At 43.7% G+C, this 23,949-nt stretch overlaps 1 pseudogene; it reads left to right on the top strand.

Annotated features, from left to right (window-relative positions):
• The first annotated feature begins 9,196 nt into the window (after positions 1-9,196).
• LOC147989890 (E3 ubiquitin-protein ligase SINA-like 7) lies at positions 9,197-13,746 on the top strand (annotated as a pseudogene).
• The last annotated feature ends 10,203 nt before the right edge of the window (positions 13,747-23,949 follow it).

Here is a 23,949-nt window from a genome sequence, read left to right as displayed (position 1 = left end):
CCATTGACAATAGGTAAAAAGATTTATCTTTTCACACAAAAGGTAAAAAGATTAAACAATTGAAGTACTCCTTTGTATAAATCTATGGAAAATCATATCTATGAAATTACTCAGCAAGATGTACGACGAAAGAGCGACATAATCCCTCCGTTTCTGAATATAAGGTGGACCAGTTTTCATGCAAGTCAAACTTATATATGTTTGACCAAGATTATAGAATGACATCAACATCTACAACACAAAATAAATAAAATATGACAATACTTTTCGTTATGGATGTAATGATAAAATTTTGGTATTGTAGATATTGATTTTTTTTATAAAAACTTGGTCAACATGCATATCCTCATCTTGCTTGTTTCTAAACATCCACTTGGTGTTTTTTGTAAATTTTCATGACAGGCCAAGAGTATCAATTTCCTTTATTGTAGTAGGTATAGGCCACCAAGCGTGTGTTTTTTGCGGATAACTTGACCATCCTCATCTTGCTTGTTTCTAAAGATCCACTTGGTGTCGACGATGTTATCCTTCCTGTCGCGCTTCTCGGTTAATGTTTGTACATTATTTCTTTGGAAGTTATGAAGCTCTTCGTGCATATCATTTACACATTCTGCATATTCAAGAGATTCTTCCACCCTAAAAGGTTCAATGGAAGAGACAAAGGAGTAGTGTTGATAACAGTTTGCGAGCCTAGTTTTGATCGAGGTATTCTCCCTTCTTTAATCTCTCCGAGGTTTGGTTGACAGAATGGTTGTTATTCACTCTAGCCTTGACTCATGTAAGTTTTTATTTTCAATATGCAGTTCTTCTTATTGTGCTGGGTGTTGATCTTGTTGATCCACTTCTTTCATCTTCTTCGCTTGAAGGAGCCTCCTTGTTTGCTATAGGTAACAAGGCCCATGTTTTACTTTGGAGAGAGGACACGACCCAAAACGGAGTTCCCTTGTTACGCGTAAGCACGTTGATCATGACCGCATGTAGGCAAACACAAGACACCAATACGATACATACACGGTTGGATACAATTAATCCATAGGCCCAAATGAATGTTGTCAATGGGAAAGGATGATTAACACATTCATGCATTACTTGTTGTATGCATGCTTAGCTTAGCAGCCCATGCAACGTTTTTTTTAGAATAACCGGCAAACCAAATTAAACCAAAGTATGAGCATGATGTTTGAGTAGAGTTAGGATGCTAACATACAAACTACACAGAAACGGAGTTAAAATTGCATGTACCAATGGTGTGTAGAGAGGGGGGAGAGGACGTGGCAGGCGTGTGCGTAATTAGATGGGTGTAACTATCTATTACATAATTAGGAAAAAGACAAATAAGCTACCACGTTCGTCCATTTATGCTAAAAATATATCCTTCATTGATCTTAATTGTGATGGTAAGATTAAAAGATTAAAAGATTAAAAAGTTACATACAATATAATCATGTACACGCGAGACTATTACATGACACGTCCCTCCGGCGGAGCAATCCGCCCGGGGAATTTCCCTCCGGGAGGGGAAATCGAAGCCATCATCATCACCAACAACCCTCTCATCTTTGGGAGGCCAATCTTCATCAACATCTTCAACAACACCATCTCATCTCAAACCCTAGTTCGTCTCTTGTGTTCAATCTTTGTACCGAAACCTCAGATTAGTGCCTGTGGGTGCCTAGTAGTGTTGATTACATCTTGTAGTTGATGCTAAATGGTTTATTTGGTGGAAGATTATATGTTCAGATCCATTATGCTATTTAATATCCCTCTGATCTTGAGCATGAATATTATTTGTGAGTAGTTGCCTTTGTTCTTGAGGCCATGGGAGAAGTCATGTTGCAAGTAACATGTGAATTTGATATTCGTTCAATATTTTGGTGATATGTATGTTGTGATTCCCTTAGTGATGTTATGTGAACGTCGACTACATGACACTTTACCATCTTTGGGCCTAAGGGAATGCATTGTGGAGTAGTTATTAGATCGAGGCAAAGAGAGTAGACGCTACCGTCCTCGCCGAGCTCTACACCGACCCGACCCTCATTGCCAAAAACTGCTCCATCGAGGATGAGTGGGTGGTGTCGGTGAACCGCCACACGATCTTCATCTGTGACCAAGAGCGGGAGGATACCTTTGCCAAGAAAATTATAATGGATATATTGAAGTCCAAGATCCATTGACAATAGGCAAAAAGATTAATATTTTAACACAAAAAGGTAAAAAGATTAAACCATTGAAGTACACATTTGTATACATCTATGGAAAATCAAATATATGAAATTACTCACCATTATGCACGACGAAATACCGACATACTCCCTCCGTTTCTGAATATAAGGTGCACCAGTTTTCATGCAAGTCAAACTTATATATGTTTGACCAAGATCATAGAATGATATCAACATCAACAACACAAAATAAATAAAATATGAAAATACTTTTCGTGATGGGTGTAATGATAAAATTTTGGTATTGTAGATATTGATGAATCCCCGTCAGCGACGTGTGTGAGCACCGGCGGCATGGTGGCCGCGCCTTGCGTGCGTACTCTGGATGTGCCGTAGGAGAGGAGATGCCTCTGAGGAGGGTGGATTCGTGAGGATCGGCAGATGTCCACCATACCATGGCCACACCCTGCGTGTCGTAGGAGAGGGGATGGGGATAACTTGCCTCTAAGGAGGGCGGATTCGCGACGATAGAACCACCTCACAAGCCATGTCTCCTCTCCACTTGCTGTCGCCCGGCTTTAGACATTTTTTTAGACTCATTAACATATTTGAAATCGTGAACATTTTACAAATTCATGAACACTTTTACAAATTTTCAAACATTTTATAAAATCAAGAACATTTTTTGAATTCATGAACATTTTATATTTTTGCAAAAAAAATTAAACTGTGAATTTAATATTTTTCTCGAATCTGCAAACATTTCTAGAATGGACGAGCATTGTTTTGCAAATTTGTGGAACAATTTGTGAAATTCAAGAACATTTTTTTATTTAACGAACATTTTTTGAAATGCATGATCATTTTTTGAATCAGTGCACATTTTATGAATGGATAAACCATTTTGTAAGTCACGAACAGTTTTTGAATTTTTAGGATTTTTTCCATTCACGAACATTTTTGACTTGGCGAAAAAAGGAATTTCATTAACATTTTCAGTGCACGAAAATTTCAAAAAAATCATGAATATTTTTTTATTTGCCATTTTCAAATTTTCAAACATTTTTTGAATAAGCAAGCATTTGTCATAAAATCGTGAATATTTTTAAATCCACAAACATTTTGTGATTTATCAAACATTTTATTTCAAAATTATCAGTTTTTCTAATTTTCCAAAATTTTCTGTAGTCCCAAATTATTTATAGTAGAAAAAATTAAAATGGGAAAGAAAAATAAAGAGTAAAAATGAAATATCAAAAAACGGCCACCCAACCCAAACGGGCGTGCTGCGTCTTCTTCCAACGCACAGAGCGCGGTATAGGAGGTCCGTACTGCATGGGCCGGTCCAGGCGGAGGATCCCCTGTGTGAAACGTGTTTTTTATCACTAATAGGTGACATTGATGGATAATATTTTGCAACTTTGAGGGAAATTTCCATGACGTATCACAAGAAGCAATAGCCCCTTTACTATTACTAGCAAAAGGGGCCTGCGTTGCAAGGGGAGAAAAAAATTATAATCTCCAATGGACATGATCACATTTTGTTGCGTCGCCGATATATAATATCACTCTCAATTTCGTGAAATCGTGAACATTGTTTTAAAACCGTCAACATATTTGAAATCATGAACTTTTTCAAATTCATGAACACTTTTACAAATTTTTGAAAAATTTCTAAAATCAAGAAAAAAAATAATTCATAACCATTTTATAGTATTTGCAAACTTTTTAAAAATGTGAGCTCTACTATTTTCCGCGAACATTTTATAGTCTATGTTTCCGGAACAATAACTTTTTTTGAGTGTCTAAAAATGTGAGCTCTACTATTTTCTATTCAATTGGTGGTGGTCTACCTTTGGTAATTCATATAGTAGGGCCTGCAAAAATTGGCTGCATGCTATGCATAGGTACTGGATCAGGAGACAATCCACTATTTTCACTCTCTTTTTTTGCTGCAAACTGTGGTCTACATTATTCAAAAAAAAAATTGAGAACTTACATTACTCAATTAAGTTAGTTACATATGCTAGAACACATGCCACTTTTTTTTTTGCGGGGGTAGAACACATGCCACTGATAATTCATTATAATGATATTGCCATAAAATGTGAGGTCAGACGTATATACATATTGTCTATCAGAAGCTACGATCTATTGGATATCTTGCATGGCGATATTGCTCTTTCATTTGGATTACATCATGGTTTTGAAGTATATCCTGGGGAAGGCAAAAGGCACTCGGAGCAACAAAACGTTGCCGGATGTATATACTTCGTATTTGTATTCTGATGTGATGCATGTACAGCAAGCTTATTGTAAGAGAGACATAGTGTTGTGAGGCACACCAACTTAAATACTTGGATGCAACAAATCATGTCAAATATTTAATAAGTCTTGGGGCATATGGATGGATGATATTAGACTAATCAAGTAATGTATCATAGCATTGCCACTAAATATGAGATAAGTGGAGAAAAAGTGAAATGTTCTGACTTTAGACAGCGATATTTGATTGAACTCTTGTTTGTAATTTCGTGAGAAAGATGCTTTGAAAGAAGTATGCCAAGGAGTTCCTCCTTGGTTGTCGAATTATATATGCAATGAAAATCATAAAAGCACATAATGGGAATAACGTGTGCATTCAAAATTTACAAAATTAAACAATAATTTTAAAGTAAAAAATATTTAACTTCTTTGTAGTCTCTTTCTCATAGTACTATCATTTATGATATTACAAAAGCATGTTCATATGAAAATATTAGTCAAAATCATATAATAGAGATCGTATGGTCCGTTAGAAGTACACATAAAATCTAGTCGCGCAAATATGCGGGTAATTCCGCTAGTTTGATAGTATAATATAATAGTATTGTTTGGGGGTGGGGGCATTCCCCCCACCCTCAAGCTTGGACGAAGTTATGGGTGTAAGCAGTGCAATTAGAATCATCGGGTTGCAGGGAATTTAGAGGCAGAACTTTTGTTTGCATCCGTACCTCGATGGTTTGGGATGGAGAGGTGTATCGTAACGTTGGCGGATACGTTAAATAGTCCAAGCAGTGCAATATTATAGGAAGACTTTTTGTGGAACTTGAGCATTACGTACCACACTCGGGGGATCAGAACATACTACATTATTAGAAAGAAAAGTGGTATGCTTACGAGAAGGACGGAAATGTATCTTACCGATGGGTACTGTGAGAAGAATGGATATGCATGTGCCCCAAGATACCACGGTGCATGTCTCGAAGAAATCTAAGATGCATCGAACCTTTAAAATAGGATTGCGATGCCAGTGAACACAAAAAAAGTATTTTCATATGTCGTCCATCATCAAGCATGCGACGGTGACTAATACAATGTAGCACCGGGAGGACCTTGCACTGCTCCCGAGCCCCGAGGACGATCCACGCCATGGACGCAGTTGTCACTGAGGCGAACACCACCAGTGCGGCGATCATGGGGATGTTGTCGGGCAAGCATTTAGGCATCAAAAGGCAGATTGGCGCCGCTAGCACCGACCACTTCGATGTCAGCTCGTCGCCACCATGCATAGCTCTACCATAGCTGCTAACATGTTGTTGATGTGCTTTGCTCTTCTCTTTTTGAAATGAGTCTCGAGACGAGCCCAGTTTTGAATTAACAAAGTCATTAATCGATCAAAAATTACGACAACCAACAACTTATAGAAAAAAAAGCAATATATACAAAAAGTGATGTAAAACATCTCACAGGCAATGACGGCAAAAAAAAAACATCAAAAAAGAGAAAATAAGCGCAACTTGCACTGTCGAGGCTATCGTCCACCTCTATGGCCAACACCAATAAGGAAGCACATGTCTTGAAAGGAGGATCCGCCAAAGGAAACGTGCCCTCGACCAGTCTCGGTTGGCCATGCCAAATTACCAAGTCATCGTTCTCTGCCTTTGTAGAGGGCCACTACCCTCTCACCCTAGATTGAAGGATGATGCACTGTCAGAGTCAGTCATTCGCCCCAGAACCAGAAAGATCAGTGGTCCCCTAGTGGTAATACTGCTGGTATAGTACTATTGTTTTTAACGATATGATGGCATATATAGCAGGTTATAGTTCCAAGTTGGTCCCTACATGTTATAGTTCCAAGTTCAAAATAACTAAAATATACCCGCATATATCTATAGGCATAGCTAGACATGGATTAAATTTACTATATTAAATAAAAGAGAGGTGAATTAAGCAAAAAAAAAGAACCGAGACGACTAAAAGAGGAGAGTTCCGGCCCAATGGGTTTAACTTAGCTTGTGGTCAAAAGTGTTTTGAGTAAATAATCAACTGATCTTTCTTGATTGATTGACACTATTTCTGTGGGTACATAATACGCAGATATTTTACAGCAACTGTCATAGACGAGAAATCACGATGGTTGGGGACGCTTCTGGGCTGCGGGCCAACATCGGCAAGACCGTGGCATATCCTATCTCCTGCGCTGAAATTAATGTTGAGAATATATTGTATGATTTTGGTGGGATACTGGGCTCTCTCCCATGTCATATTTGGGACTACCACTTGGGTTTCGTAAACCGCGGAGGGCAGAGCTTCAACCGGTCCTCGACAAAGTTGCGGGGAAGCTTGCTCCTAGGAAGGGGAGGTTATTAAACAGGATGGGAAGGCTGGTGTACATCAATTCTGTGGTTACGGCAACCGCCACTTTCTTCTTGACGGTCTTCCCGCCTGACAAGTGGCTCACCAAAAAGATGGACAAGCTGAGGAGAAATTTCCTATGGTGTGCGGAGGATGAATCAGTAGGGAGGAAAAGCCTTGTAAATTGGAAACAAGTGTGTGCCCCCAAGCGTTTTGGTGGCCTGGGAGTGAAGGATATAGATTGTTTCAGTAGGGCCTTGCGCATTCGATGGGAATGGTTCAGGTGGGCTGAAGAGGATAGGCCATGGAAGGGTACAGCGACTCCATGTGATGACACTGATCGGCAACTCTTCTCCAGCTGCACTTGCATCGAGTTGGGAGATGGTAGTGTTGCAACCTTCTGGAAAGATCGGTGGCTCAATGGCGAGGCCCCACAGCACCTAGCACCGGATATCTTCAAGCTGGCTAGGTGTAAACGGCTCACGGTCAAAGAGGCTATAAGCACTGGGTGATGGATGCAAGGTATACAGCGAATGGACAGCCACGAGCAGCTATGTCAATTTGTTGGCCTGTGGGAAAAATTGCAGCCGGTGAACTTGTCAACTCAAAGGGACAAAATCAACTGGAATATCTCTGCCAATGGAATATACTCGGCGAGTTCTGCTTATGGGGTCCAATTCTCTGCCAGGATTGAGCAGCCTGAGATTGCCCGGGTGTGGAGAAGCAAGCTAGAAGGGAAGGTGAAATTCTACATGTGGCTTCTGCTGCAGAACAGAAACTGGACTGCCGATTGGCTACAGGCGAGAGGAGGGCCACATAACGCCTCTTGCAAATTTTGTGACCAGGAGCAGGAGACCGCGATGCATCTCACGCTTCAATGCTGTTATGCGAGAGAGGTCTGGCATCTCTCCCTTGGTGCCAACAGCAGGATGTACAATGGTGTGTCTTCGGCAAGTACAGTTTCAGATTGGTGGAAGATGCTTTGTACGCAAAGAGGAGCACCAGCAAGGACGGAGGAAGAGATAACTCTGTCGGCGTACATCGCCTGGCATCTATGGAAGGAGAAAAACCGTCGAGTTTTTGAGGATAAGGACCTGACACCGAGGGCGTTGGTAAACATGATTCGTGATGACGTTACATTGCTCAGTGAGGCTTTGAGACCTACCCATACGGCAGAGGGGTAGTGCATGTTCTTCAGGAGTGCTTTCCGATAGGCAACTGTATATGTTTGTGTTCGTTTTATGCTCGGGATGCTTAACACCCCTCCCCTATACTTTGTACTTTTTCCCTTCACTATAATGCAAAAGCAGAGCTCCTGCTATTCCCGTCAAAAAAAACGATGGTTGGGAGAAGAGAGAAAGAAGAGACACATCTGTTGCAAGGGCAGTGTAGGTTAGGAAAGGGTAGATTCACTTAGTTATAGGCCATGCTTGGCCATGTAGTCTATCTACAGCAAGTGCCTCGCTGGCGAACGACGGCTGCTGGAGCGGACGGGCGCGAGTACGGACGTGGTTGGCCATATTGTCTATCTACAGCAAGTGCTGAGTTGCAGAAACGCTTCTGAAACATGGGTGAAGTTGCAAAAACGTGAAGTAGGTGAAGGTGGCTCCTAACCGTCCGATCAACAACAGATCGAACGCCCACGGAGGCGGTCCACGCGTACGGAAAGATCAGCCGGGTGAACACAAACGTTTACCAAATTATAAAGCTGAAACAGGACTTGATTTTTGAAATTTTGAAACTAATCGTGTTCTCTGAAATTTGCCAAAAAAAAGAGGTAAAATTAAGCATGTTTTATATAAACCCAAATAACCGAGAAGACGCCCAGGCCCATATTCCAGCTCGTACACCTCTCGCCTCTCGCGCTCGCCTCCTCTTCCCCGCTCCGTCTCTCCGATCAGGCTCAGGTCGACGAGAGCGGGCGGCGGGGTCCGTCGGAGAGCTCGCCGGCAAGGGACGATCAGTCTTCTCCCCTCTTTCCTCGGAGTAGGAGGTCACCCGAGGCAAGCGATCTCCTCTCCGGCGGCGCCACCATCAGGAAACGGCGACCTCGACGCCGACCAGGTCTTGCAGTGGTTAGACAACGTGGGCGACCAGGTAGTTCAGGTACGGCTAGCTGCGTCCTTCTAGATTCGTAACCTTCCCTTAATTGCCAGGGTCGCACTGCCTGCATCTGAATCGGAATAAATCTCTTGTTTTTACAGTTTCTTTGTCAGATTATTATGCATTGTCGCTCTTATATCTCAAATACTTTCTTCTTCAAACAAGAAACCAACATATGTGTTAAATTGCAGTTTCCTTTGGTATTTTGCCCAAAACAATTGCCTTTCTAGCTTATGCCTGCAGCACCAGACCAACTACCAGTTCCATGACTTCTGTTAGTGCGTCTCGTGGAACAGGTGAAAGGAGCAGGGAGATTGTGTTGATCAATAGGTTTGGATCTCGGTTTGCGTCTGTGATTCTAGCAGTACACACCAAGAAAGATAGTGCGGGAACCTTGGAATTTCGTTGGCAAATGGCGATCAACGGTAGTAGCTCCAGCAAAAGAAAAGTTGAAGCGCAGCGAGAGGGGGGGAGCAGCTCCAAGAAGCTGAATGTCACCGTGGGGTTGGAGACCCTTGACTGTACTATCTGCTCTGCACCCCTCAGGCCTCCGATATTCCAGGTACTGCATCTATGTGCGTGTTCACTTGTCTTTGAACTCAACCTTTTATTTCATTCATGATAAAGCAGAAGTTAAAAGTAGAGCTTGGATGAATTTATTTTTGGATGTAGTGCTACTTAATTGGAAAGAAATTGTTTCTTGTGTAAACATAACATAATCGCTATGTTAGCTCAAATGATGGAATGTCTGTGGTGGTTACCTATCATGTTGTCGTGTGGTATTTCAATTCTTTGTCGCTGGTAAGATTTACTCTTACGATGATCCAATTAATTCTTTCTATTCTGCAGTGCTCTGTGGGGCATTTCATATGCTCCTCGTGCCGTGAACGTGAGGATCAACTGGACTACAAGTGCCCGACATGCTCTGCCAAAACTTCCTTCAAGCGCTGCTTTGGAATGGAACATGTCGTCCAGTCAGTCACAGTTGCTTGCTCCAATGACAAGTACGGATGCGCGGAGAAGTTCACCTACTACAAGAAAGAAGAACACGAGAAAGCATGCCCGAATGCCCCATGCTTCTGCCCAGAGCCCGGTTGTGAATTCGCTGGGCCAACAAAGATGCTCCTGGACCATTTCGCTGCCCAGCACAAGTGTCCGTCTACAAACCTTCCAGACTCTGGCACGGTGTCTCTCCGCCTAAAACCGGGCTTACATGTTCTGCAATGCACCGACACCAGCTATTTTTTCTTGCTCAGCATGGCAACGAAGCCTTTTGGACATGCCATCTCAGTCGTCTGCGTCCAACCAAACGTTACGGAATTCAGGTTCGCATGTACTATGAGCTACGACTGCCTAACGACCGGCTGTTGTGGAAGTACAAGCTGCCACATAAGGAGCTCTTCACTCTCTGATGGGCTTCCGACAGTGTATGACTTGATACTTCTCAAGGGAAAGGTTTCTGATGATGAAAACGACATCATGCTCAAAGCCACCATTCATCGTCAACCTTTAGGTCTCAGCAGATCTTGTTTTCCAGAAATGGGTCCGACTCCTGTTAGAGTTGTGTCGAATATTATTGTACAAGTTAAGTTACAGTTGGACTTGGAGTTGTACGGTGTGTAGGCAGGATATGGAGTCGTGTCCTGGTAGGACACTTGTATCCTAGGCCTCTCATATATAGCGGGGCTAGACACACGATGTAATCAATGCCAACATAATAGCACAGGTACACGGGGGAGCCGGCGGTGTGTGCCGGCGCCCGGGCGGCCGGGTGCGGTATTGTGACGGAGTCGTGGGAAGGAGCGCCCGTAGTCATGCCCCGGGGATGTAGCCATATCGGTGAACCTCGTTAACAAATCTCGGTGTCGTGCTGGTGTGATTGCTTGATTATCGGTAGATCGACGGTGGCCTCTGACTTATTCTAACAAGTGGTATCATGGTCAAGGTTCGATTTGAGGCCGTGATTTGTTGATCTAGAGGTGATGAGCCGGGATGTCGCAGTAAAATCGGTTCGATCCGTGGTGTGTCGAGCGATTGAAACTCGGGAGCAATCTCGGGAGATTAAGTCGACAGAAATTCATTGGATCGATGAGATTTGGAAGCATATCGGCGAGATCGGAAGCAACACGGATGCGGGCGGCGTGATCGATCGTGCACCGAAGGCACGCGTACGAGTTGTCAGGACTCAGGCAGCAGCCTGTAGAAGATCGATTCGGAAGACGTAAAGGTGGAGTGCACGTGGTTCCATGTAGGGATCGGTTCCATCGTGAGGCAGCAAGCAGCCGGAGGCATCGATGCAGCAGGTTCCCGGGCCAGGCAGTGGCCGGCGCACGTGGCAATAGTGGGCTAAGTTGGTTGGGAAGCAGGCTGCGTGGCTTCAGGCCAGAAGCGACATCAGGGTTTACCAGGCGGCGGCATAGCTGCTGAAGCGCAGGACGGCTGCGAACGCCCACATGGGCTGGGCATTCTGCAATGAGGCGTGCAGCAACGCTGGTGCACGCGGCTGGAGTAGCAGCATGGCGATGGAGCTGTGATGGGACGTGGAGGTCATGTACGTAGAGAGACTTGTTTAAAGAAAAAAGGGGCGTCAGGTATTTGTGCGTGCATATTTCCATCAGAAGCAAAGAAAAAGCAGGGACGGAGATGAAAGCTTTGAGGCTGCACGTGAGCAAGGATGACCGTATTGATCTTGTGCGCATGGGAAGGCTACTACAGGGATTCTCCAATTGGCTCTATTTGCTTGGTACACATACATGTATGCACGGGATGGTAGAAGTGCATGGTACAGAACATAAAGGCGCGGTTGCAGGTCCATGGAAGATGGGCGTGTGCGGCAACGGCGGCGTGCGTACAAGGCTTGTGAAGTCTGGAGCGCGTCGTGAGGGATCATGCATACACAGGGCGTCAAGCAATGCATGGATGTGCGGGTGGACACGACGCAGGGTGGAGCATGGTTGCAGTCGGATAATTTCGGCTGGGTCGGACTGGATTGTCTGATGGACTGACGTGGATGTTGGTCAAAACAGAAGACAGCGGTGATTTCAGCGACGACGACATAGGAGCGTATTGCTGATGGTGGCCGACTTCTGGGGCGTGGAAACACGCGGTGCAGGCCCAAGGACTTGTGCGGCTTCGACAAGACTACGGCGCAGGGTTGATTCAAGGCAGTGCACACATGAGAGTTTGAAATCGACGAAGCGCGGGGGTAGCATAGCGCAGCTACATGGAGTCATGTTGAAGGTGGAGCTGGAGTCTGATGGATGACTATGCTCTGTGCTGATGGAGGGGCTGCGGTGTAAGATATCGGAGAATCGAAGCCTATTTCAGCGGGATAGCGAGAGACATGTGGATCGGACTGGGTACCAGTGGTCTGATGGAGACGTGATACTCGGCATCGGTCGGTGATGATCGATGGTTCTTTGCAGTGGGGGTTGAGGCAGTTGGGGCTAGCTACCCGGGAGACTCGACCAGGACAGTAGAGGCTCGACGCAGTGATAGCGGCGAGGCGTGTGATAAGCACGGGACACAGCGACAGACCAAGGCACTGGTGGTCAGACATGTGGTCAGACAAAGTGTGCAAGGGTGCTGAAGCAGTGTTGACGAGTACCAGATTCAAGTTGGTGACTGGGTCTATCGGTGCTAGTTGATGGACAAGAGTTGACCGTGGAGAATCTGAGAAAGTGGTGGAAAGTCTAAAATTGTCAACAGCTGAGAGAGTACATGGCCGTATATTCTGTGGTGTTCGGTGCACATGGCAAAGTGCGGATGACAGGGCAGAAGGAAGCGGAGTGCTATAGCGGTGGGACATGTCAGAGACTATCCGGAAGAAGTGTGAGACAACTGCGAACTTGACTCAGGCTGACACAGGGCGACAGTGAAATTTCTTCAAGTTTCAGACAAGCAGTAGAGAAAGAGTGGTGACGTTGAGTTCACGTAACTCTTATATGTGGCGTCCAATATGTGAGTTGTTCATTTTTTCACGCAAACAATGGTCGGTGTGTGATGTCGTTGAACGGATACTCCGGAAGTTGGAAGCACAAGGTACAGTAATGAGGAACTTAATTTTGCTCGAGTGTTAACTGTGAAAAAGACGAGAAGGGACTACAGTTGCAGATGGAATCACATGAAGTCTGGGAGTAGCAGCGATGCTCATGGCGTATCTCAAGTCCAATGTACATGGAGGTTCGACGCATGAATGAATTCAAAGTGGTGAAGAATATTCGCCAAGGTGGAGTTTGTTAGAGTTGTGTCGAATATTATTGTACAAGTTAGGTTACAATTGGACTTGGAGTTGTACGGTGTGTAGGCAGGATATGGAGTCGTGTCCTGGTAGGACACTTGTATCCTAGGCCTCTCATATATAGCGGGGCTAGACACACGATGTAATCAATGCCAACATAATAGCACAGGTACGCGGGGGAGCCGGCGGCGTGTGCCGGCGCCCGGGCAGCCGGGTGCGGTATTGTGACGGAGTCATGGGGAGGAGCGCCCGTAGTCATGCCCCGAGGATGTAGCCATATCGGTGAACCTCGTTAACAAATCTCGGTGTCGTGCTGGTGTGATTGCTTGATCATCGGTAGATCGACGGTGGCTTTGGACTTATTTTAACAACTCCTGCACTTGAACAAAATCCCGATACTTGTGACATTGAGGAGAAGGAGGAGGAGGATCATGAGGAAGAGGAGGACAAGGATCATGAGGAAGAGGAGGAGGGCGATAATGAGGAAGAGTTGGATGCTGATCATGAGGACGAGAATGACGATGCTGATGATGAGAGGAGGAAGAGGAGGAAGAGTTGGATGATGACTATGAGGACGAGGATGATGAGGAGGAGGAGAAGGAGGAGCTGGATGAGGACTAGGAGGATAAACCTTGGAAGTCTCAGAGGCCAGCAGATCCAGTCTTTGAGGAAATGCCCCGACTCCTGTTGTTCAACGAAGATCGTACTCTGATACTGATGATGAGGATAATACACATTTAAGTACCGGCCTTGTTTCGAGAATTTGGCCAGATCCTTCTGATGGGTTTTCTTCTACCTCTTTTTTACCTTCTAGGCTTTGTGTAGCTTTCAGTTTAACATCAGCTATCTCAGTTGATTGATGTCGTCAGCTCTGTATTCATAATTTAAATATTAGTACAAAAATACAGTCGGGAGAAAACCCTTCAGGTTACCTCAAAAAAGTATCAGCCTTGCTCGTTTATGCTAAAGGCTTAGCGTGGGCTTGCTGCCATTTTGCCTGGCCTTCACGGTTCTGGTTCGACGGTATACATGTCAAGTCTTTCTGGTCTAAAGTTCCGCTTGTTGTTAGGCATTCCTGCAGCTGCTAGTACATTTCTCTGCATTTACATGACTACCGAGTATGAACCACCACCTTTTTGCATACTAACAGGAATTGCTTCTTTTAGATCTCTGTGTGACTACATGAGATCCAAGATCCCTAAAAAAAGAGATACCAAGGTCGCAGGTGGCCGCAATATTTTGAGGGTCATAAGATGAGATGTTTTTCAGAATGCGGTGGCCAGTCAGATGTTTGATTATCTGTAGAAGAAAACAAGATGAAACCCTCTGTAATTTTTGGTTGGAGTAGTTGATGATTCTGAAGTTTGTTTTTTCTTAAGATTTGTTTGTTTGCCTTCCCCGCACTCTGCCGCCGCCATCACCCCGGCACTCGTCTCAGAGCGAGGCCCCATTGGATAGCTTGCCGGAGAGGGAGCGGCACCCTTCGCCACCCAGTCAGAGGAGCAGCGTCGGAGAAGGATCATCGCCGTGTCAGGCCCAAGATCAACTCTGAACCTGCTGAACTTGACTGAAACTGTGGATTTCCTCTGTACACTTCGGACAGAGTGATGCGAACCGTTATCTGGCGATCCTTGCCGTGCAAGACGCATCCAATGGACCAAGTTCAGTTACCTCTCCAGGACATTCTTTACTCCTGTCTCTTCTGTCGCTTTTCCCGCTTTTCCTTGCCTTCTCTTTGCTTTAGTTTTTTTTTGAGACAACCTCGCGAAGTTTTTATTAATTCGTCACAATGTTTACAGGGACGGATGAAAGGTCTCCCGGGTGTCCCAACCACACATGGCGACCCACCCCGACTATGAAAGCCTTGTAAGTTTTACCTCAGACTGGATTTGGAGGTAGGTCTACTGGACATCTCTGCAGATGCTCTTTTCTTTTCATCATTTTCATTGTTAGCGAAACTGGGACTGCTTACCGAAAATTTCAAAGGATTTTTTTTATCAACTTTGTTGTGTTTCACTTTCCATCGAAAATTGTCAATTTCGCCAAATTTGTTCGAAACTTCTTCCAAAGCCTTTTCTCTAATTGGGAGTGATGCCCCTTCAGTCGAAAAAATAACTGGATTTGAAGCTGCGGAGAAGCATTAAATAAGTTTGCGAGGAATTCATGGTGCAAGAGAGACACTTCCAATTAGTAGATACAAAAGCTGTGTGTAATCCTATGAAAACCAGTCCTTTGCAAAATGGCTTTATCCTGCGAGAAATCCTTTCAGGTCCTTTGCGAAAATGAATTTGGTATTTCCATCAACGGTCTTTCATGGTCTAGCTATACCGTACATCATAACTAACCAACTGGATCTTACAAGTGCAGCGGAGGAATATCCAAAATTGAGAGAACTCATACAGAGGAAGGACGAAATTGTTACTAACACTGCTTCACCACCGATGTATTTTAGGTGTGATCTACGGCAACATGTTCTTTCTCCAGAATTTTTTGGTACAAAGTTTGATGTTATTCTTGTGGATCCATCATGGGAAGAGTATGTTCATCGTGCACCAGGAATAACAGATTATATTGGATACTGGAACGCTGAGGAGATTACGAATTTGAAGATTGAGGTTGTTGTTCTTGTCTGGTTGTTTCGGGACAGCACATTGCATAACATCCAAGGCTCCAAGTTTACCCAAGTTTTGTAGTCCAGGTTAACCAGCCTCCGAGTGCTCATGGGAGCAACTGCACCTAGTTTAAGTTGGTGATGACGTTGACGAAGATGATGTTGCTGGACATAACGCAAAGATGAGACTGGTGGTTCATACACTCACGCGTTGAAAGTGGTCGCCACAAGCATCATTGACACAGAGGATAGGTGATGCGGAGCATCCTACTGTCATCCCCATGGACATTTCATCATCACCTCGAACACCAAGTGGACCCATGACAAGAGCCCGTGCACGTGATATCGAAACCGAGGTTACCTCTTTCCTCTTCGAGCTCCCTTTGGATTCACATAAGAAATGGCTTCTACCTCAATCGAAAACTTTGTGCATGACTAGGTATCGAGGAGAAGATCATGATGGCAAGAGCCTCAAGAAGAAGGAGGAGAAGGAAGAGCTCCAAGACACGAAGCACCGAAGGCTCTCTGGACACCCCGGGTGCCCACACCGTCCACCCCCGGGTGCCCTGGCCCGCCAGCCGCTAAGGGCGTTGGCCCTCTGACCCGTCTGGGTGCCCGGCCCCCTCCTTGGCGCCTGCCTCTCACCGGCCCGGGTGCCCGAACCCCTTTACCCCAGGTGCCCGGACCCCTCCCAGTGTGCTTGTGTGCACTATGGGCATTTGACCCTTGTACCCCTGTTTTTCCCCAATTTCGTCCCTAGCCTATAAGTACTCTTCTCATAGTTCATTTTTAGGGTTAGCAGAGTATTGGATAGACAAAGAGAGAGCTTTGCTCATCTTCCTCCTCTTGGAGTAGCTCCTCTTGGAGATCAAGGCCTCCTCTTGGAGTAGCTCCTCTTTGAGATCAAGGCCTCCTCTTGGAGAAGATCCTCTTGTGGATTCAAGGCCTCCTTTTGGAGAAGATTATCACCAAGACCTCACCTAGTGGGAATAACCTTACCCTAGTGCTGTTTTCCTTGAATTGTTCTTGTATGCTTGTGGATCTCATGTTTGCTACTCTAGTGGATGTGTTATTTGCGCTTGTTTGAGTGATTCTCCTCTTGTGTTCTTGTGTGTTCCTCACTTTCCCCCCTCCAAGTGTGAAAAGATCCCCTCTAGGGTTTCACCCTACAACAATAGTCCCACACTGGTGGCGGTGGGAGATTGCACCGGTTCCAAGATGGAGGCGAGCGTCATGACGAATAAGCCTCTCTCAAATCCTATAGGGAAAGAGATGTCACTTGATGCATGGCCGCATAGGATAGGAATTTTTATACTAAGTCCTCGAAATAGCTTTTTTTCTACTAGGATAGGAATTTTTCTACTAAGTCTGGGCTAATGTTTTTTTTCTTTGAAATGTGTAGGATTGATTCCTATCCTACATAGGAATAGGAATCAATTCCTAAAGACCAAAGGGCTTGAAAGAATTTTTTTTCTACAAAGTTCGCATCCTTTAGAATTTCTATGAACCAAAGGAGGCCTAAGCAACAGAGCTACCTAAAGTCCAAGAGGGCGGTGCCCCCCCCCCCCCCCAAAGCCATAAGATTTTTTGCCCCATAAACAAACATTTGTGTTTCATATGTGTTTCCTGGCAAACGCCACCACTGTGGTGATCATCGAGATGTTTCCTGACATGCACTTTGGTGGTGGTGGGCATACTACCGAAGGGACTAGCGTGGGCCACTTCGCAGACGACTCATCCCCTCCGGCGACTATGAGCCATGCCACCATGGACACAACGGTGAGAGCTCCAACTGTGTTGCGTGCATTTTGGGTTTTTCTCGATCCTGAGGGATGCAATGGTGGCTTTTGCAAAGTCTACAATTTATAGGCAACTGATGTGACCCGGTGGCAAATAGGCTTTGTGACCAATTAGAATAAAAAAATGTTAATGGGCGCATTTTGTGGTGCAACCGATGATATTGTTGTTGTTTTGGGTTGTAGTTCTTCAATATCTAGAGATAGGTAAAACCCTAGCCGCCTGTCGAGTCTCTCACAAGCCACTTCCGACCCCCCCCCCCTCCCGGCGCCGCCACATTAGTTGACCATCTCTTCTTATGAACACATTTGTCATCTTGTATTCAATTTGTCAATATTAGAGCACATGAGCCTTGGTGTGATGGTAAAGTTGTTGCATTGTGACCATGAGGTCACAGGCTTGAGTCCTGCAAGCAGGACCTATGTACACCGGGCCGCCCCTTTTCATTTAGGGCACGGAAGCCTTCAAAGGCAGCGGCAAGGAAGCGCTGAATGGTCGGCATGCTCTTCATGCAGCTAACTTTTAATCACAACAACGGCCAGCACGACTTCGGGTGGCGGCATTGAACTCTTAATTGTGTTGAGCATAAGGCTATGTGTTACCCTAATCGATGTTAACAGTCTACAATGACATGAGCTTTCAAGTATAGCGTAGAAGCTTTACTTGATTCACAGACTAAATTAAGGCGTGTGCTCAGACATCAAATTTCTTTGGTGTTAGGTTACTTTCTATTCCCTCCGTTTCTAAATATAAGTCTTTGTAAGGATTCCACTATAGACTACATACGGAGCAAAATGAGTTAATCTCTACTCCTAATGTCTGAGTTGGTAGGATTGCGTCCACGGTTTATTTTCGTCTGGTTATATTTCGTCTGGTTTATTTTCGTCCGGTTTATTTTCGTCTCACATCCCATCAGCATATCTCCTCACGTTGATTTTTCATCCTCAGAATAAAAACTTTCCTAATCTTTCCAAAGTTTCCTAACTAGACACGTTATAAACGGGCAGGAACTGATAGCGCGTTACCAATCAATAAAATTTAGTTTCATCACAATCAATTCCAAATCCTAATTTTTAAACTTTCCTAACTAGGCACGTCACAAACAAGCAGGTAATAATATCACATTACCAAACAATAAAACCTTATGTTCATAAAAATCAAATCAAAATCCTAACTTTCCTAACGCATTGATTGTTACCTTTCCTAATCTCTACTCTTAGTACGTCGTTCGTTCCTGCCCAACGTCCCATGGATCGAAGGCATCCCAGCTACCGATTCTTTTACCGCTTCTTTGACGGTTGTCGGTTCGTCCCTGCCCGCACACCCATACATGGGGCAAGCGCTGTAAAAGAATGAGATCCAACCCACGTCTCTGTGTCAACAAAAGCACGACACGCTAGGGTTAGCAGCTGCTAGCCACACCCGCCGCTCGATCGGCTCCTCCGCAGGCGCCATCGTGCTCTCGCGCACGGCGCTGGCCGCTGTCCTCAATGTCCCCTCGCACCCGCCAACACACCACCGGCCCATGTCGCTTTTGCTGCCTCTCCTTATCGATACCTCCTCGCCAGTCTTCCTCTCATCCTCTGTCCTTCGTCGTCGCGCAGTACATCATTGTGATGGACTCGAACTTTTGATGCTACGGGGAAGCTGGATCCAATCCCACCCCAAGGGTTCGACCTTCTCGACCTGAGGCTGCGGTGAGTTGCAGAACTCCCCGGCGACAAGCCCAACAACGCTGTACTTTGCCCGCACAAGCACCATTGGGTCAACATCGTTGCGAGCGGCTGCAGCCATGCTTTTGGAAATTCCATGGCATGATGCATATAAATTGGATCTGTAGGTGGATTAGGATAATAGGGTTCAGACGATGATTTTCTTTCTATGCTTCCCCTATGGTGGTTTCGGTTTTGCATTATTGAATTTTGCTAATCTGTTGTTTCTGCAATGTACCTTACATTTTTTAGTATACTAATTTCAAATAATTAAATCATTTTCTATTGATCAGATTCATTAAGCTCCAACCGAGTAAGAAGTTTCAGTCCACCTATACTCATGGCCTCCCCTTCTGGTTTGGTAACTCACGTGTCCATTTTGTCCTGAAGATAGCACAAACTAATCTTTTATCAGGCCACAAATGCCATGTCCTAGCACTGGCCAAAATCCTTTTTTCATGTGTGAACCATATACACAAAACTGCATGATACATGCTGAAATCTGGAGCTCACTTTTAGAATAGCTGGGTTTTTTCACCCAGCAAGTGAACTTAGGAAAGCTGTTTTTTTTCTTTTGTAATGATCTTTTTTCAGTCCTTTGGGTTAACAACTGGATTTTTCTTTCCCCTTTAGGTTGCAGAAGTGCAACTGCAACTGTATGCGTTCACTAGCGACAACACTCATAGATAACAATACACGTCTATTACATGTTGATGTTGCCCGCTCTTGTTATACATTTATTTTGCAGCGGTCGCTCTGTTCAATCATGGTCCATGCTATGTTTAATGCATATGTCGGATCAAAATCAATATGACATTATTGCAGCTTGTCTAACCACATTCGGACTCCAAATTTCAAGTTTTTGTCTTGCTGTCAGGTGCAGCCGGGCCTTGGCAATCTGAACAAGCTTTATGCGACTGGCACTCTTGTTGACCCCTTATCACTCTTTCAAGCCGTTTTGAGCGCAAGGTTGAGATAGTTGGGGCCTGTAACTGTGTTTTGGTGAGCGTCTTCCTTTCTTTGAGGGTTTCCCAACCCCTCCTCAATCCTAAGTTCTGGCTCAGGCTGTGATTATAATGCTTATTTGCCTAGATCTGATGGTGATAGTTAGGAATAATTCAACTTTTTTCAGAGTATATTGAACTGCACACATAAGTAATATATATTAACCTATGTTAACACTAATATTTGTAATTTGTTGCACCATGATGTTTAATATCGCCAGGAGAAAGACATGCTGACAGCGCATCCGGTTCCAATTATCATCACACTGTGTACTAATATATGCTCTCAATGATAATATGCCAACTTGCGTTGACAACACACATAGCATGTTCTTCTTTAGTATAATTATACACTATAAAATTATTGTATGCTTACCTTTTCTGGAATTTCAGAGTTGAAAGGACATGAAGTTTCGATGCGAGGGGAGTTAATTTTTGTTTTCCTTTGTTTCATAAAAAATGTTGGTAGCATTTAGAACTATGTTTAGTTGGTGTAACAAGAAGTAATCACTGGTTAAAATATACAAGGAGTCTCTCTATTGGAAGGGAAAAAATGTTACACACAATTTATTTTTCTGCTCGCTTATGCATGAAATGTATCATTTCGCCTTGATTTAATGTACTGCACTTTTCTTCGTTGCTCTCTGTTCTTCAATAAGTTAGAATCATATAGAACCTGGTATTTCTTGGTGATGTCTTCAGAACCCATGAATGTCATTTTGCACTGAAGGCTTGTAACCACTGGGAAGTGTTTGCCCTGATGTATCAAGTTGCCATGGGGGTGAGGAGGTGAAAGCTAGCAAGCCATCTCCTGATATTTTTCTTACTTCTATAAGGACGTTTGAGGTATTAGAATTATTGTTTTAGAGGTCCTTTTCTTACTAGCAAGCTTAATGCGGAACACTTATATTTCAGTACTTGTTTTTTAACCGTGTTATTTATCTGCGGGTCTCTTCTTTGTCCAAAGTATGTGGTACTTATATTTCATTAATTGATACACCATTTGATACATGTGTTTACAAAAATAAATCTGAACATCTTTGTAGTAGTTACATTGAATAGCTACCTACTTACCTTTAATTTCTTTGTGAATTACTGTAATTTTATTCCGACAAAGTTTGAGAAAAAATATAGTAGTAGTAAGTACATCTTGATCATTGCTGATAATGAATACTCCCTCTGTCCCAAAATAAGTGTCTCAACTTTATACTAGCTTTAGTACAAAGTTGTACTAAGGTTGAGACACTTATTTTGGGACGGAGTGAGTATGTATGACCATGGTTTAAAGAATCTCTACTATATTCAAATGTGCCAAGTTATTTCTGGGTTATATTGAAGCTTACCTATTCTCCAATTGATATAGACATCAAATATTCTAAGCTTTCCTTTTGTTAGCAAACAACTTCTCAAACAAGTCAGCATTATCATTCACTCGGTAGGTTATTGCAAATGGAGCTGGGAGGAACTTCCTCCTACCGCTCAGAAAAACTCACCTCTCTACGACCCAAATTGGTGACAGATTCTCTATACTAAGTTATTTCTTGCGAAGAACAAGTGAATACAGAGGTCAAGGCCTTTTCTAGGTTGTTAAAGATTCTCTTCATAGTTTTTTTACAAGTGGTCAAATTAGGGGTAGTTTTGTTTTCTTTGTTACCACAACAAAAAATTCGGTTATATGTAGCTTCAATGTAAATTATAACAAGATGTACCTCTCCATTAGCTTTATTTATTGAGAACTATGTATATTTCATATTCATCTCAATATAGTTCTATGAATCTACTAAAATATCATGTATATTGAAATTTGATTGTTAGCTGGATGTGCCATTGAGTATGGTTGCAAGAATGTATTAGATAGGCGGAGATGGTGGGCAAAGGAAGAAGAAAAAGGGTGATGAGTTGGTAAATAAGTTGACAATACTAAAATACATGGTTGACACAATTGTTTATGCCCTATTTGCAACACACGGGCAATAACCTGTTTTATTAGAATGCCTCTCCATCTCATGTTGCATCCTGTAAAGTTTTTCTTCCTATTTCTTTGTCCATATTGCGATTATGGCCTATTGGCTCTCCCTTCTTTTACTATGGGGAAAAAGTTGACACTTTAATCCCATATGCTCGAACAATTTTCATACTGTGATGATTTTAGATGAACAACAATTGTACTATACTCGGCATTTTTTTGCCGTTTACTCTAACTCAGTTCAGTCCATTTATGATTGTTATTGCAGAGAACTGTACTTGACCATGAATAGAAAATGCACGTTAGGATGAAAATCCACCTTCAATCTATAAAATTGTATTCTTACACATACTCTAGGAAAAAAACTGGAAAGAAAATGTCTCAGTAAATGTCTACGCATTACAAAGGTTAAACTATTTACTCACTCCCTTGGAGGTTATATTCCTTGTAGTTTACACAGCCGGTCCCTTTTATTAAGTTGTTGGTATTCTTATCACAGTGCCTTGCTCCACTTGAAAAGCTCACACCTCCATGCTCGAAGAACAGAAATGCTGGTACATTGTTTGAAAATATTTTGTGTTCCACTGTTGTGTTAGAGCCCGGGATGAATGGTGGGTCCAATTTAGAACTAGGAGGTACTAGAACTAAGATAGGAAGGTGGTTGTTGTCCTTGTCCCTTGTTGTCCTGCTGCGGCGTCATCGATCACTAGCTCACTAAGAACATGAGTTAGTGGATTTTTTATAAGAGTGAGGGTTTAGAGTGAGCGGGGCGGGGGTTGGGATTGGTCTATTCAGTTATGAGCGGAATAATTTCCCTACTTTAAAAAATATGGCAAATTGCATTTCATTAGAGATGGCTTTGAAGCAAATTGCATGAGCAAGCAATTCATATATTGTTTTTGATCAAGTCATACAATATTCTGGTTAGGATCGAAAGGTAAATGCATTGGTTGATTACTTCAAGAGTTAATAATGGACATGGTAGCATATCAGTTGCAAGTCCAATAATGGACATCATATTTTGTTTCGTAATAATGCACGACATTCAACTGTATGTTACAATGCGGCAATTTCTCAGAAGACATTGGATCTGTCTTCTTGGCTTGTGGGCGGGGGCGGCACACGCCTCGTCCTCCTTGATGATGGTGGCGGGTCGGCATGAAGACCGGGGGGGGGGGGGGGGGGGGGGGAGGGGATCAGGGCAGAGAGCGGGGTGGTTGGTGGGGAGGGGGCTCCTCCTTGACGGTCTATGGGAAAGTACGGTGTGAAGGAAAGAAGTGCCATGACGAAGGTGGCATGGGCATCATACAGTTTTAAAAGATGGGGCTCTAGCGGGAAATCAAGTGGGAAGGGAAGGGTTCGGCAGGAAAAGGGAAAGTGCGTCGTGGGGTTGTGTTTTTGTTGTGGGGACCATGTGTTTGAGATAACATGGTGAATTGTTCAGTTAACCAGAACCCTCTATATGGGTTTGAATTGGGGGTCCAGGCGGTTGGATTTTGGGGAACCCACTAGACGCTTATTTGGTGTTCGAACATGCCTGGACGTATGAGGAAAAAATGAGCTTCGATCTTAAAGATGACCTTAATCATTTGTTTATTTTATTTACATGCATTGTAGCCTGTAGCAACGCACGGGCATTCTGCTAGTCTATACTCTAAAATGCATTTACATACATCCGTATGTGGTTCATAGTGAAATCTCTACAAAGACTTATATTTAGGAACGGAGGGAGTA

This window comes from Triticum urartu, chromosome 1A (genome assembly GCF_056163025.1).
Source record: "Triticum urartu cultivar PI428250 chromosome 1A, HENAU_Tu73, whole genome shotgun sequence".
NCBI lineage: Eukaryota > Viridiplantae > Streptophyta > Magnoliopsida > Poales > Poaceae > Triticum > Triticum urartu.
Note: the sequence above shows the minus strand (reverse complement) of the source record. Positions and strands in the feature narration are given on the sequence as shown.